The sequence below is a fragment of the Neolamprologus multifasciatus genome, chromosome 3, assembly GCF_963576455.1.
Source record: "Neolamprologus multifasciatus chromosome 3, fNeoMul1.2, whole genome shotgun sequence".
In the NCBI taxonomy this organism is placed as follows: Eukaryota; Metazoa; Chordata; class Actinopteri; order Cichliformes; family Cichlidae; genus Neolamprologus; species Neolamprologus multifasciatus.
This window is the reverse complement of record NC_140441.1, coordinates 13,875,842-13,891,753: the sequence shown is the minus strand read 5'-3', so window position 1 is coordinate 13,891,753 and position 15,912 is coordinate 13,875,842. Positions and strand designations below refer to the sequence as shown.

The 15,912-nt window shown below is 37.6% G+C and overlaps 1 protein-coding gene and 1 long non-coding RNA gene across 3 annotated transcripts in view; both read right to left on the bottom strand.

Moving 5' to 3' along the window:
* Nucleotides 1-15,912, bottom strand: part of LOC146521716 (pyruvate carboxylase, mitochondrial-like) — a 316,433-nt gene that overhangs the window by 64,770 nt on the left and 235,751 nt on the right. The window lies entirely within an intron of this gene.
* LOC146521722 (uncharacterized) lies at nt 789-12,977 on the bottom strand. Its single transcript, XR_014872079.1, has 2 exons — nt 12,679-12,977; nt 789-12,624 (listed from the first exon to the last, which is right to left on the bottom strand). It is a non-coding gene; the product is annotated as an uncharacterized LOC146521722 (long non-coding RNA).

The following is a 15,912-nucleotide window of genomic DNA, read 5'->3' as shown; positions in this document are numbered from 1 at the left end:
TCTTAGCCGTCTACTACTGGGAGAGGAGCTGGAGAGCAAAAGCGACAAGAGCTGCAGGATTCACATGGCTGTGCTGCACTGCCAAGCCTTGGGCTACAAGCTGTGGACCAAAACAAAAAGGGATTTTCGCCCAATGCTATCGCTGCAGTAAGACTTCAAAAACCTGTGGAGCTTTTTTTCCCCTCTTCCATTTGCAGAATCTGCCAACAATAACTGCATTAAACTAGATCATATGCTGCTGCCTCACATACTAGTCTCCAAGCAGCTTTGTGAAAGCTGGATATGGTTATGTAATACATTTTTATTGGATCAAAATCAAAGCTACAGGCCAGCCAAATGAAGACTGGCAAACCCAGTGCGTTTGATTAAAAACAAAACATATTAGCTAAAGAAGCGATGTGTTTCACGCCATTAAAGGGTTGCCTTTGTGCAGACAGTACGTTACGATGCTACCATCAGTAGCAGCTTAGCAGAAAGGTAAAACAGGAGAAACTCGCATCTAGGCGGTTTAGTAACACTTGTAACTGTGACGCGAATCTACCTAAAACCAACTCCACACCTGCGAGGTTTGTCTAATCTTGATTTATTTTGAAAGGGCAGAGAAACATTTTCCTCAGTTTCCAGTCAGTCTCACTGGCCATTTATTTGCATCTTCATTTTCTGTTCCAAACATGTCATCCAATTTTGGCCAAAAAAGCACAAACTTTTTTCCCAATTATTACTTTCACTCTGAAACTAAAATTATCAGCTTATGACAAGCAGCATTTTATTAGTACACAGGAGGCGTCTTTTATTTTTTTAAGTAAAGGGCCTTGGGATATTTTTGTTTCACCTGGACAAGTTTAGAATATTTTCTCGACATCCACATCTATTATTTATACGTGTAAACAAACGTAATAGGAGGAGGGTGCAATCAAAAAGTTTAAATAAAAAAAGAAATGTGACGAGGCAGAGAAAGAGAAATAACACCAACGGCCGTATCCAATGAAAGACTCGGAAATAATGGAGAAGATTAACGTCACTATTAATGCATGGAGGGTCGTCCTTTTCCTCTCTGCTGTACTAGATCAATGTGTTCATTATGAGGCTGCTCAGTATGCCTGTGGCCATCACACTCACTCACACACACACACAGATGCACAAGCAGTCCCTTCACTCCATTTCCCCTAATGATTTTTAATGCACACTCAAAAAAAATAAAAAAGGACAAAACATACAAACACTTGGGCTCTCCCTACCTACCACTTTGTCTCCTTTTCAACACGTCTTCATCTCAGTAATGTCTCACACAAACACTCAGAGGCCCCTTCCTGATTTGGATGCCCTGACACAACCGCTGAGCTCCGGCTTTCAGAGCTATGCGCACAGCATGCAAAACACGAGTGCTCACACGCTTTCCTGCAAGTGATGATAGCGGCTTGAGTTCCCAAATGCTTTGCATATTCTTTAGCACGCACACACACACACACACACACACACACACACCTTTGAGTACAGTATTAGTTTTTAGTGAACACATGTACTGTAAAGCTGACTTCATGTTGAATTCAGGCTCCCTCTGAATACTTAAACTCTCACATACATGCCTCCTGAGGAAAAACCAAAAAAAGGAATCCCTGCTTTTTTTTGGCTACATACTAAATAACAGGCACTTCCCCCCCGGCAAAAGATGACATCTGGCTGTGTTCTCTCCCAACTTTTACCCTTGGAGCACTTTGTTTATCACCACAAGAGTGTCTGTTTTATTGCTACTCTGCTCACAGCCCGTCGTTATTACTCTTGTTGCAATCAGCTTTACCGGTGATTGTCAAAGCAGCATTGTGAGCTAAGTATTGACGTCTCAGCCTGTTGGCACAATTGCACACAAGTCAGCTCCATCACCACTTTGCAACACTTTTCCGTAGGCTAAACATAACGTTCAGTTATTACCAATTTAACTTAGATTTTTGGAGAAAATATGGCAATGTACCTTTCTTGCAATTATTTGCTTCATAATGAACGAGGAGGAGCCATATGTTAATCCAGATATAATAATATAATTTAGACGTGACGGTAAAATGCAGTCTGGATATCTCAGGGAGGAAGATAAATCGTATCACCTGCTAGTTTATGCATTCTCGTTGTCGGCAATCTGTCTGCACCAAGATTGGATGTCATTTTTCACTAGCAGGTGAGTAGGTGGAGTGAGGGGAAAAAAATGCAGGTGTTACAGCGTTACAGTCCAGACTGCTCCTTATTTATATCCTATAAATAATTTATAACTGTAAAATAGCAGGGGGTCACACAGACGGGATTGTGTTTACACATAGATGGAGAAAGAATCAGTGACAATAATGCAAAAGTGTTTTCACAGATCAGATCATATTCTGAGTGCAATTTGCAGCTGACATATTTTCACCATCATGGTAAAAATCATATTTTTGGGAGTCACATGTCTACTTGTGTTATTGCCTTGTTTATATTCAAGCCTAAAGTAAACAGACAGTAATCTACTTAGACATAGCTGTCCTGTTGCCTTATACTCCTGCAACAAACACCCGAGATAGAGCCAGCTCTTTCCCATTTCCTCACTGATTCCCTAGATGTTTTTTTTATATGATTTTTAAAATATTTTAATCATATTAGCAAACTCAGAATTAGTTATGCTGACATCAATTTCTGGGTGAAACAAAAAAAATCCAACAGGTTGCAAGAGACGTCTGTTGTATTATGCGGTCCTACGTTTGCTAAAATACCAACTGAAACAGACACCTGCAAAGTATAAAACCTGCTCTGTTAAATGTGTAAAGTGATATCATTTTATCTGTTGATTCTGGTTCCTGTCACCCTTCTGGTCTTGCTGGATCTCAGTGCAGCTATTTGACACTGCTGACATTATACAAACATCTGGAGTCACGTTTCACACTGGTTTTCCTGCATCTGAAAGACAAGAAACCATTCTTCATCTCTAGGTCTAATAAATGTGGCATCCCTCAAGGACCCAGTTTAGGTCCTGTTCAAATGTAATTATACAATGACCTACCGCATCACCATCATTCAGAAACTCCTATCACTGCTATGTGGATGACACTTAGTTTTATCTACTTGACAAGGACTCCTACAAAGAGACAGTGAATCATCCAAAAACCTGGATGGGGAAAAAACTTCAACTAGAACTGAAAAATATTTTATTTGGTCCCCCTTAAGCTCCACAAATATCCTCACTGAGGCACTTTATCCACTTATGTTCAAATTCCATTTAAAATCTTGGTGTTTTTAATGGATAGCTCATTGATTTTTAACAATTAAATCAGTGTTATAAAGGGCAGCTTTTACCAACTAAGATCTATTGCTAAATGAAAGCAAATTTGGTGTCTAGAGGACTTAAACATTCATCCATGCTTTTATCACATCTTGGTTGAACATTATAACACCGAAGATTCAAAATGCAGCTGCTTGACTTCTAGCTGGCACAACGACCCACTCCAGTTTTAGATAAATTGGCTACCTGTGAAATGTCAAATTTAAGTACCGTATGTTTTTTTAATCCCTACGTTGGCTGCACATCATCGGTATCAGATATTTTAATCCCTTATTTTGCAGGTTTTGGAATAATCTGCCATTCCACAGAAAAAACAAACAAAAAAACCCAACAACCTATTTTCTGTTTGTTTTCATCAAGTCTGAGGCGCCACAAGGTTTGGTCCACTGTGAATTTTAGCTGGTGTTTCTGATGTAAAATCTCATTTAAAAATTATCCTTCCATTGTAGTTTTTAAATACTATTTTATTTATCATATTTCTACCATTCTTGTAGTTTTTGCTCTGTTTTCATTTTTAACCGTGTTGTTTGGCCATGTGAGGTTTGTGTTTTGAAACTGGGTTTTGTTGGAGACCTGGGAATGTAAATGAGTTTGCCTGGAAACCACAATGGGTCAACTTCTGTTGTTTTAAATGTGCTACATAAATAAAACTGTCTTGACATTCGCTTGAAGAACTAAGACAAAGCAGAAAGGTTACTCTGCCTCCGAGGCATTTACCTGCAACATGAAACCAGTGACATAGCTGCTCATCCAGCTCAGGATCCAAATTCACAAGTTAATTCCAGTAAAATGATAATTCTGACCTTCAGCCCACTTTGGGTTAAGACGCATTTGGTGATCATTGTGTCTAAGTTGTATTAAATGACCAACTCATCTAGAAGGAGTGGCGACTCTTATCAACTGTGGATGAGCTCATTAGTTCTTCAGACAGATGAACTTAAAAGAGCCTCCGGGTGGCAAACGTCCTGTGTTAACTCACTAAATCAATCAATACAAGTTTAAACAACTAAAGAAACAGTGCAGCGCTGTATCCAAACAAACAAAAATGCCAGTTAAATGCAAACTACAAAGCTCATTCGCTAGTTAGCTTCTTGTTTTGAGGCACTCCTCTTTGCATTAGTCACAGATCACCACAACTACAAGCCGAAGCATCCACAGAGATGCGATAAATATGGCACACTTGTCCAACTGAAGGCACAAATTTGAAATGTCACTTGCTCCACTGAGTCCCTTAATCAGCATGCATTTGTTTTCACATTCCAGTGTTCAGCTATAAAGTCAAGATTTAGCTCTGTGAAATTCAGTTTTGAGGCAGGGACACAAGCAAAAAAAAAAAAAAAGACCTTCTTGTGAACATCAGACTATGGGCATCTCTAAATACAGACGACAAACCTGCTTTTTAAAAACGCAACTGAGCCGACACCATTACGCTATAAATATTTCACACCACATAATGTTTCCTACTTCGGAAAACTTGCCAAATATTTTGTCTTTTACATAAAGTAGACAGCAGTAAGACCTTCAGAGTAAATCTGTTCATGTTTTGTGACAAACTGAGGAAATTTATGCAAAAACTGCAACGACAACGTATCAAAGACACTACTGGTGCAGACTTTTAAAAATTTTAAACCGCGCTCTGCATTTCAACCCAATGCACAACACAGACACCTCATCTCTGTCTTCTCCCAACGCGTACCCCGGCTCCCCCCGTCATAGACAGCCTCCACGCTCATGCAGTGATTAGGAGTTGAATAGGGGAGCTGTCAGGTCATTCGTCTTTCCTCTCCTCTCCTCCTCTGTCTCCCCTATCCCCATCCGTCATGCCGTAACCACTGGCCTGGACACATAAACAAGATCAACACACGCACCCTCGAGGAGTCGACGTGCACGCTTACACAGACACGAAGAGGACCCCGCACACACGCACGCGCTACAGATTTACTCAAGCTGTCAAGACAAACAAAACACACACACAGAGCTCTGGCTTTTAAAGAATCCAACAAGGACCCACGACATTAAGCAAATATTTACAGTTACAGTGACATGCAGGTGGATGAAAGGGGAGAAAAGTGCTACCAGAAACACCCCGTGCTGCTGATGACATATTCTAACTGGTGTGTAAAAGGTCAGATGCATGTGTTAGCTCTTATTCTTGTCATTAAGTCCACACTGATGGGCACATTCTGTGTCCATGCCCTCCCCTCCTCTACTTCTTTAACTCAGTAGCGATGCCTTAATGCTCTGCCCTCCATTTCCTCTTTACATCCATCCTATTTCTCACATCTTGTCTTCGTGCTAAAAGTAATAAGTAAATGCTCATCAGGCCAAGCATCCTTTACAGCCTTGAAATATCCTCCAAAAATATTAAAGAAAAAAGGAGCAGTCTGCCGTCACACACACACACTCCTCACCCCTGTCAAGCTAACAAATTTGTTCATGACCCTTTTCATGGCCATATCTACAAATTAAATCTAGAATCTGCATTTGACATTTGCTATGAGGCTCTTTCCTCAGTGAAATAAAAAGTCTGATTGGCGATCTTTCCAGTAATAAACCCTATCACCACTTCACGGCAGAGCAATCTTTACTTTGCAGTCACAGGAGGAGATGACGACAGAAATATCTGCATTGTAAATCAGCCCATGGGGTATGGGGGGAAAATCTACCAAAATATGAATAAATAAACAGATAGAGAATGGTTATTTCTAGGATTAAAGTTTTCCGTGGGCATCTGTGATCATTTGTGTACCTGAGGCTTTATGAAGCGGCTGAACACTTCATAGAACTACGTAAAAGGAGGAGGAAAAGTAATCTAAAGCTTACAGATGGATCTGACACATGCAGTCCTGGTTTATTTTCAACTCATTCCTAATACAGTGTGTTGGCTGCCTCTCTGAGACTGAAATTGCAGCCATCCGTGGTGCTGAAATCACAGGCATCCTGGACAAAATTGGGTAAGAGCTATTGCACTTTTGTTCTTAGGATCTCCCTAAAGTGGCATAAACAACAAGTTTAAAATCCAAGTGATAACTTCTGCAGACGACAATACGCTGCCTAAGTTATGTTCTGTGACAGTGTTCAAGCCCACACAGAGGATGAACTACTATCAAAACACGAGCTTATCAGTTAGCTCGATATTTACAAACTTGCACATCAATCACAGCAAATTTGCAGCTATTTGTTTCCCTTTTTTTGAGGGACAGTAATAGTGATTCTGGGAAATGCAGGAAATTACAGGCCTAAACAGATGAGATGGTGAAGGCTGATACAACAAAAGCTAATAACGCACACAAAACAACCCAGTGAATGCATCTGGACATCACCAATTTCCTACACATAATGAGTTTTGAAACATTCCTAAAGTAATCATGCAGGATGACCAATTCACGACCACCAGGGAAAACCATATTTGCCAAGAATTATAAATAATATCTGGTGTGTTGTTCTTAAGCAGCGTGGCTCATCTGGTATAAAAAAAATGAAGTGCTGAACTGGCTAAAAGAATGATTTCTTAAACTCTTTCAGACACTCTGAGACGCAAGTTTATTAAAACAGATTGCCGCTTAGTGGTATTTTGGGAATCCTTAAGCAGTCTGTGACGCACCAAAAGACTCATGATGTACTTCAAACCCACAGGGCATGTTGTCTCAGACTCTGCTAGCAGGTGTCTGGCCTTTTCTGTTAATTATACTTGAACGTGGGAATGATTATCTCATGATCCCTTCAAACAGAGAAGGAAAAAAAGGCGGCCCTAACTAAAATGACAAAAAATGTACACATACACCTCTTATGTCAATTTAATGTTTATAAAAATTAACAACTCCCCTCAAACACTCCTGTCCACTGAACCGCGGTCCCTTCTGAGAGTTTTGATATAACATAAAGCAGCAGGGATCTTTTAGTGCCTGTAGAAAACATCAGAAATTCATAGTTTCACCCTGGGATCCTAGCTCAATAAAACTCATTACAAACCGTATCACATAGGGAGCCAGCAGTAGCAGAATTGGAGCCTATATGGCTAAAGGTAAAGTGTAAATAGATATTGTACTGCAAAAACTCAGTAACTGCTATACTTGTGTTTTTTTGGCAACCTCAGTTCCACACACAACAATGGTGCCTACTAATTTTATATGACAGTTGTTTTAAATTAGAGCCAGCAGAGCATCTACAGTAGCCAGCATAACTACGTCAGGACCTTTTAACACAGTAACGCTAAGAGTGATTGTGTTAAAAGAATTGCCTTTAATGACTTTAGGATTCTATCATTGGGTTCGCAGCTGTATTGAAGTTTAGGCTCAGAGCTCTTGGCCCCTGCAGGCATGAAAGCTGAACCAAAGAGCAGATTATCTTAACAGAGTGAGAAGCACTTTCAGCTTCTAAACTACTGGCAGTGTGATGAATTTAATTTGGATATAAATGCTGAATCATTTTTGTCCACTATTTTAGATTACAGCCAGTAGCTTCAGGCACTGGGGTTTTGATGAAAGCACCTTCTGATGGTAGCTCTGTTGGTAGACTTCTGCACATGTCAGTGAATCTTGTTGACCTGTCAGAAGCGAGATGTAGTCTCTCTTTTAAGGTTGATGTGTAATTTAACATCTTCTCCAGTACCAGCTCAGAAGGCTTCGACGCTGTGCCCCGAATGTTAACGTGTGTTTATAATAAACAAGTTCACAGCACGCTTGGACAGATTAAAGTTTTTGTAATTCTTCCCAAATGTCAGACTGAAACATTAAATTTGAAGTCTTGCTGTGAGACTTCGGCGTGTGCAGTCCCAGGGCTGCATAACACCCAAATGTGTCTTGTTAAGGAAAACCTGAAACAAAATGTTTTTACTTCACTTAACCATCATTTCATTATATCAAAGCAACATTTGAAATAATTGCCCATTTGAATTCCACTCAGTCAATATTAAAAGCAGCAGTGACCACTCATTTACAGAATAATGCTACAATGAACATTTAGATCCACAAAATACTATTTATTTATTTAGGTTTTTAGGTTTACATGTATAAAACATTAAATTAGTGCTAGGAATTTCCTGAAAAATGATATGTACACAGATTATACTTCCCTCATATCTGATTGGATACTTGTTTGCAACAGTATTGAAGTTATTAAGTTGTGACCTTGAATTTCAAATCCTAAAGAAATGAACACTGAACCACCTTTAACAGTCTAATTAGTGAGTAATGACTGAACACTCAGGTGATACATTGTATCGCTTCAAACCCATTTCCACGTCAGGTTCAAGATGTCCAGACTACAAAGTATCCATCAAGTGACTCATGAGTGTCTCCAAGGTAACTGATAACAATTAATCATTGAAATCCGAGTACATTCTTAGAAAGCAGTTCCACGTATGCCATGAAAGCACATACATATAATTGAATGAGAAATAACTAGTTAGGCCCACAATTTATTGTGCACTTCGTGGAACCCCAATTCAGCAGTCATGTGTTTGGTGTCATTACTATCCCACCGCTTCATCAACTTCCATAACAACAGACGATGTGTTATAATTACAGCGACAGACTAAGACAGCAAGAGCACGCAAAACAGGATCCAGAGAGTCGCACGTCGCTTTCTAGAGATCAAAGTAAAGCAATATGCGTCTCCCCTATCCCCAAAGAAGTCTCAGTATTGTACTGCTGGGAGTAATGCCTCTCATTTCATGTGGACCTGTATTGATGACTACTGTCAGTAGTGAAAGTGAGTCATCGAGTTTCTGCACTAATAAATATTAAGCTGTCAGAGCAGGACTTTTATTTTAAAATAAAAGCAAACCAAAATGGAAATTCTTGACTCAACAGTCAAGCCCATATTTAGTCCTTCCTCTTCATCTACTGCTCAGCATGCTGCCTTTAATGCTACTACATTCATAGTCTCTATTTTGAGGGACTAGGGGAGTCCAGAACACCAAATGACTAACAGCCGCCTCTTATTTACAGAATGTACTATAACAGCCTAGTTTTTCCTCAGCACAGAACATCACACATTATTTATTTGAATATTTTTATAGCCTTATCATGGTTGCTGGATTTTCTAGTTAGTATTTATAGGTTTTGACATTTGGGTCTTCAGTTTTTTAAATCAGAGCTCCTTCCTCTTCCTTTAGTCCCTGTGACTGCACACACAGGTGTGTGTGTTGTTATCAGACTGTGTGTACAGCTCATGTGCAATGACCGTGGTTCTGAAATGGCTTTCTGGAAGCAGTAACTCGCAAACTTACAGACTTTTATTAGCCTGAACAGCAGGGGAGGCACAGGTGAAACACGGATCTGTTTTATTTAGCTGTGCTAGTGAGCCAGCAGGAACAACAACAGGGCTCTGGCAGTGGCAGAGCTAAACTCTGTGCAGACATTTATTAACGTTATTAGTTACACAAGCATTTAACAAATCAAAATGTCCTACTGTGAGAAAAGTCTATTAGTAATGTTTACTTGCACAGCCAATAAACCAATCATAATCTGATTAATCCTGTAATGCGGCTGAGGTAGAGCCCATGTAAACAACAACGCTGATATATTCTCAAAATCAGAAGTTATGTGCAGTTTTAGCTTCAATATTTAAAAAATGAGTTTAAAAAATGTAAATATCTTAATCAAACTTTGACTCTGTACTGGAGGCTTAACTGCATTTTTCCTTCTGTTTATTATCTTGATGAGGCGTTCACCGAGTCACTAAGGCTACGTTCACACTGCAGGCGAAAGACGATTTTTTTGACCCTATGCGACCCATATCCGATCATGCTATGACAGTGTGAACGGCACAAATCCGATATTTTCAAATCCGATCTGGGTCACTTTCGTATGTGGTACTGAATCCGATACATATCCGATGTTTCAGAAAGCGACTGCTGTTTGAACGGTCAAGTCGCATTAAATCCGTCTTTTACGTCACTGACACAAAACAGATGCCAATTATCAGCGCCGGAGAAGACATCGCGAACGCTTCCTGGCCATCCGGTGAAACTGTTGGGAAGACAACTTTGGAGAAACATTAACATTTTATTTGTACTATGTAGCAGGTTGAAAAAAGCTACATGTTTATTTTTGTAAGAAAACCAATTACCCCCTTATTTTTTGTTTATTATTGTGACTTATTTTTACATTGTTATGTGTTGCCAGACCATGGTTATATTTCATTATGCCAGTAGATGGTGCTCTTGCACTGCTGTGGAACTACCAGAGAGACTCTAGCTATATGCTCTGCGCATGCGCAGCTCAGAAATAAATGAGCTCCGGCCTGAGCAAGACGCTAACTTCGGTGTCCTCTCTATTAATTCACAGGTACTGACAAACAAACTTTTATGTTACTGAACTGGTTCTAAATGTCATGTAAGTTGAGTAACAACTGTTCGGCTATATTTTGAGATGATTGTGATGATGTTGTTTTGTGGTATTTTGTTGTAATGAGTATTAGTGTATCATCGGCATAATGCTATAATGCTACGTAGCACTATAAGTATATGCTATGACAGTGGCAACCTGCGACTTCAGAAAATGTGTTGTAGTGTTTGTTTTAGTGTTAGCCAAGCAGTACTGAGTACATGTATTAAGGGGAAAGCTTTTCGTTGGTGAAACAACGTTTGCAGTCGCCCGCCGCCATGTTGTGTTACGTTCACTGGACGCCATGTTCAAAAGTAATAGCGTATATGGCGCGAATGTGGGGAAAGGTTGTGTGAATGTGAGATGGGTTATTTTGGTATGTTGTTATGCTTTAGCTGCGAGTGTTTTGTTTAAGTTGTGAGTATGTAAAGTCATTTTGAATTAGTTTGTATTTATTTTGCTTTTGAGAGAATGCTTTTTGTAACTTTATTTTTGTTTATGAACTTGTTTATTGTGTATATGTGGAGAAATAAATGAGCTCCGGCCTGAGCAAGACGCTAACTTCGGTGTCCTCTCTATTAATCCACAGTTTGCTCATATTTGGCTACGCAGTGCTCTCTAGCCTGTGTGCCGCTTGCTGCCGGTCCAGATTCCCCTAGGTCTGGTGCCGGTAACAACTACATAATCTGCAAATTCTGACAGAAATCTGCAACTATCCTTTGAAGCACCGCTCCTCTCTAAAACAGCAATAAGGATAATTATTAGGTTATCTATATTATTATGTAAATAACAAAATAACTTAAAGCAAAAATTGGGAAACGTGAAGTCCGAAGTCTTTAAATTAAGGGCCATCAGTCAAACAATACTGTTTGCTCTGGGTCTAAACAGAGCGCGTTGTGTGTGACGTCTTCTTTTGCGCATGCGGGCCGCTTGGAGCGTTCACACTAGAGCGCGTTTGCTGTCGCATTTTATTTGTAGTGTGAACGAGCAGACAAAAAAAAAATCGGATTTGATCAAAAAATCGGAATTGAGCATTAAGACCTGCAGTGTGAACGTAGCCAAAGAAACCCTCAGTGCTTCATTCTTTGGTGAACACATCTAAATTGTTTACGATTTTAAAAGATCTAAAAAGGAGAGCTTTACCACTAAAACATGGTAATACCAAAGGCCGAAATGTCATCATCTCACAAACTAAGACTGTAATAATAATGTAGCCACGCCCTGTAAACACTAGGACTGGTGCAGTACATTTACCAGCCACAGGTATAAATCACAGCGTTAACCCAAGTAGCACAAAAATAAGAGCAGTAACCCTTTCATGCATGAATTATGACAACCTCAATCAGGATTTTTTTCTTACGTATTTTTATTCATCTTTAGGCATGACATTTTTTTAAAACGTACTTTTCAAAAGAAAATTTTAACATGTCCACTTAGGTTGTTATCGAGTGACACATCAGTGTCCAATGTTGTTGTTTATCTGCAAGTATACCATCAACACGGACACAAACACAAGAAAACAGCCTTTGAATAGCTGCCCACTGTAGTGACCACTACAGCGTGAACAATTTAACATGATTTTTCTTAATACTTTAGTGATTTTGTGCCACAATGTGATAACTATAAATGGAACATTGTTACATAAATCCAATAGAAGTAATGACTTATCATTACTTCCACCTCACTACTTATAGTTTGGTCCATGCATGGCGTAGATAAATCATGATCTGAATAAACAGGAAAAAAGAAAAATGGAAAAAACAACTATAGAACACTCCGGTTATGACTGCTGCTGATCACTATGACGACCGGTGGTGAATGGCACAATCCCAACATCTGGTTGAGCCTGTGTCCTTTTGACTTGTGTACCTCATTCCTGTGATTACCAATGCAGGATTGTACAGATCCTCTGATGACACACAGGGACAAACAGTTTTAAATCCTCTGAGCTGTAACACGTTTTCACACGTTCTAGAAAACTGTTTAATTCAACTGGGGGAGAAAAAACAAAACACTCAACAGTGTGAATCATGCCTCATTCACAACAACTTCCATGGGACCTTAGGACATAGAAGCGCTGGGAAAAAGCTACAAAGCATTTCTAAAGACTTGAATGTCCATCAATCCACATTTAGACAAATTGTCCACAAATGAAGGAAATTAGGCTGCTATTGGCATTCTCCCTAGGAGGGGGCATCCTCCAAAGACTACACAAAGAGAACAATGTGCAATCCTCAAAAAGGTTAAAAGAACTAAATGGTAACAGCGAGAGATCTTGTAAAACGTGTAAAAAGGTAAATGATGCCTCGAAGAAAACCCATTTCTCCAAGAACACACTCGAGCACTCTTAACCCTCTGGATTCCAGTAAAATCACTACCCTCTCAGCTTGTTTGTGGCCAAAAATGGCCACCCCTTGTTTACGTTTACAAAATGCTATAAAATTCATATATATTAAGAAAAATTCCCACTTTTTTTGACATGATTTTTTAGATTAGTACCAGTGCTGTTCATGAAAATCAAAATTTCATTCAAATTCATAATTTTAACCCTTTAAATACCAGTTAGATCACATAATCCTAGGAACTCATAAATGGAAAAAATCACAAAACCCCAATTTTTTTCCAAATAAAACATGCCATCTGATTTACTTTCTAACCATGATGGAGGTTAGATGTATAACAATAATTAAAAGTATCAATGACTTTTATACATCTTTGTTTTTTTGTGCAGTGACAGAAAAACATAAAAACTTCCTCTCAGCTTGTTTGTGGCCAAAAATGGCCACCCCTTGTTTACGTTTACAAAATGCTATAAAATTCATATATATTAAGAAAAATTCCCACTTTTTTTGACATGATTTTTTAGATTAGTACCAGTGCTGTTCATGAAAATCAAAATTTCATTCAAATTCATAATTTTAACCCTTTAAATACCAGTTAGATCACATAATCCTAGGAACTCATAAATGGAAAAAATCACAAAACCCCAATTTTTTTCCAAATAAAACATGCCATCTGATTTACTTTCTAACCATGATGGAGGTTAGATGTATAACAATAATTAAAAGTATCAATGACTTTTATACATCTTTGTTTTTTTGTGCAGTGACAGAAAAACATAAAAACTTCCTCTCAGCTTGTTTGTGGCCAAAAATGGCCACCCCTTGTTTACGTTTACAAAATGCTATAAAATTCATATATATTAAGAAAAATTCCCACTTTTTTTGACATGATTTTTTAGATTAGTACCAGTGCTGTTCATGAAAATCAAAATTTCATTCAAATTCATAATTTTAACCCTTTAAATACCAGTTAGATCACATAATCCTAGGAACTCATAAATGGAAAAAATCACAAAACCCCAATTTTTTTCCAAATAAAACATGCCATCTGATTTACTTTCTAACCATGATGGAGGTTAGATGTATAACAATAATTAAAAGTATCAATGACTTTTATACATCTTTGTTTTTTTGTGCAGTGACAGAAAAACATAAAAACTTCCTCTCAGCTTGTTTGTGGCCAAAAATGGCCACCCCTTGTTTACGTTTACAAAATGCTATAAAATTCATATATATTAAGAAAAATTCCCACTTTTTTTTACATGATTTTTTAGATTAGTACCAGTGCTGTTCATGAAAATCAAAATTTCATTCAAATTCATAATTTTAACCCTTTAAATACCAGTTAGATCACATAATCCTAGGAACTCATAAATGGAAAAAATCACAAAACCCCAATTTTTTTCCAAATAAAACATGCCATCTGATTTACTTTCTAACCATGATGGAGGTTAGATGTATAACAATAATTAAAGTATCAATGACTTTTATACATCTTTGTTTTTTTGTGCAGTGACAGAAAAACATAAAAACTTCCAAAAATGGCCACCCCCTGTTTACATTTACAAAATGCTATAAAATTCATATATATTAAGAAAAATTTCCACTTTTTTTGACATGATTTTTTTAGATTAGTATCAGCGCTGTTCATCAAGACCAAAATTTAATTCAAATCCAGACTTTTAACCCTTTAAATCACAGTTAAATTACATAATTTTAATGATTTACAAAGGGATAAAAGCATAAAATCCCCATTTTTTTTCTAAATAATACATGCAAACTGATTTATTTTCTAACCATGATGGAGGTTAGATGCATAGCAATAATTAAAAGTATCAATGAGTTTTATGTATCTTTGGTTTTTTGTGCAGTGACAGAAAAACAAAAAAAATCCCTCTCATTTTGTTCGTGGCCAAAAATGACCACCCATGTTTACGTTTTCAAAATACTATAAAATTCATATATATTAAAACATTTTTCTACTTTCATTGACTTGATTTTTTAGATTAGTATCAGTGCTGTTCATCAAGACAAAAAATTTAATTCAAATCCAGACTTTTAACCCTTTAAATACCAGTTAAATTACATAATTTTAATGATTTACAAAGGGATAAAGGGATAAAAGCATAAAATCCCCATTTTTTTTCTAAATAATACATGCAAGCTGATTTATTTTCTAACCATGATGGAGGTTAGATGCATAGCAATAATTAAAAGTATCAATGAGTTTTATGTATCTTTGGTTTTTTGTGCAGTGACAGAAAAACAAAAAAAATCCCTCTCATTTTGTTCGTGGCCAAAAATGGCCACCCCTGTTTACGTTTTCAAAATACTATAAAATTCATATATATTAAAACATTTTTCTACTTTCATTGACTTGATTTTTTAGATTAGTATCAGTGCTGTTCATCAAGACCAAAATTTAATTCAAATCCAGGACTTTTAACCCTTTAAATACCAGTTAAATTACATACTTTTTAATGATTTACAAAGGGATAAAGGGATAAAGGGATAAAAGCATAAAATCCCCATTTTTTTTCTAAATAATACATGCAAACTGATTTATTTTCTAACCATGATGGAGGTTAGATGCATAGCAATAATTAAAAGTATCAATGAGTTTTATGTATCTTTGGTTTTTTGTGCAGTGACAGAAAAACAAAAAAAAATCCCTCTCATTTTGCTCGTGGCCAAAAATGGCCACCCCTGTTTACGTTTTCAAAATACTATAAAATTCATATATATTAAAACATTTTTCTACTTTCATTGACTTGATTTTTTAAATTAGCACCAGTCCTAGTCATGAAAACCAAAATATAATTCAAATTTAGATATTATACGCTTTGAACTGGATGTGGTTCCCAATCAGCCAGAGTTCACACCCAGTTTCACACCTTGGCTCAGGCGATTAGAGGATCATCAGGGGGTCCCTTTGTCC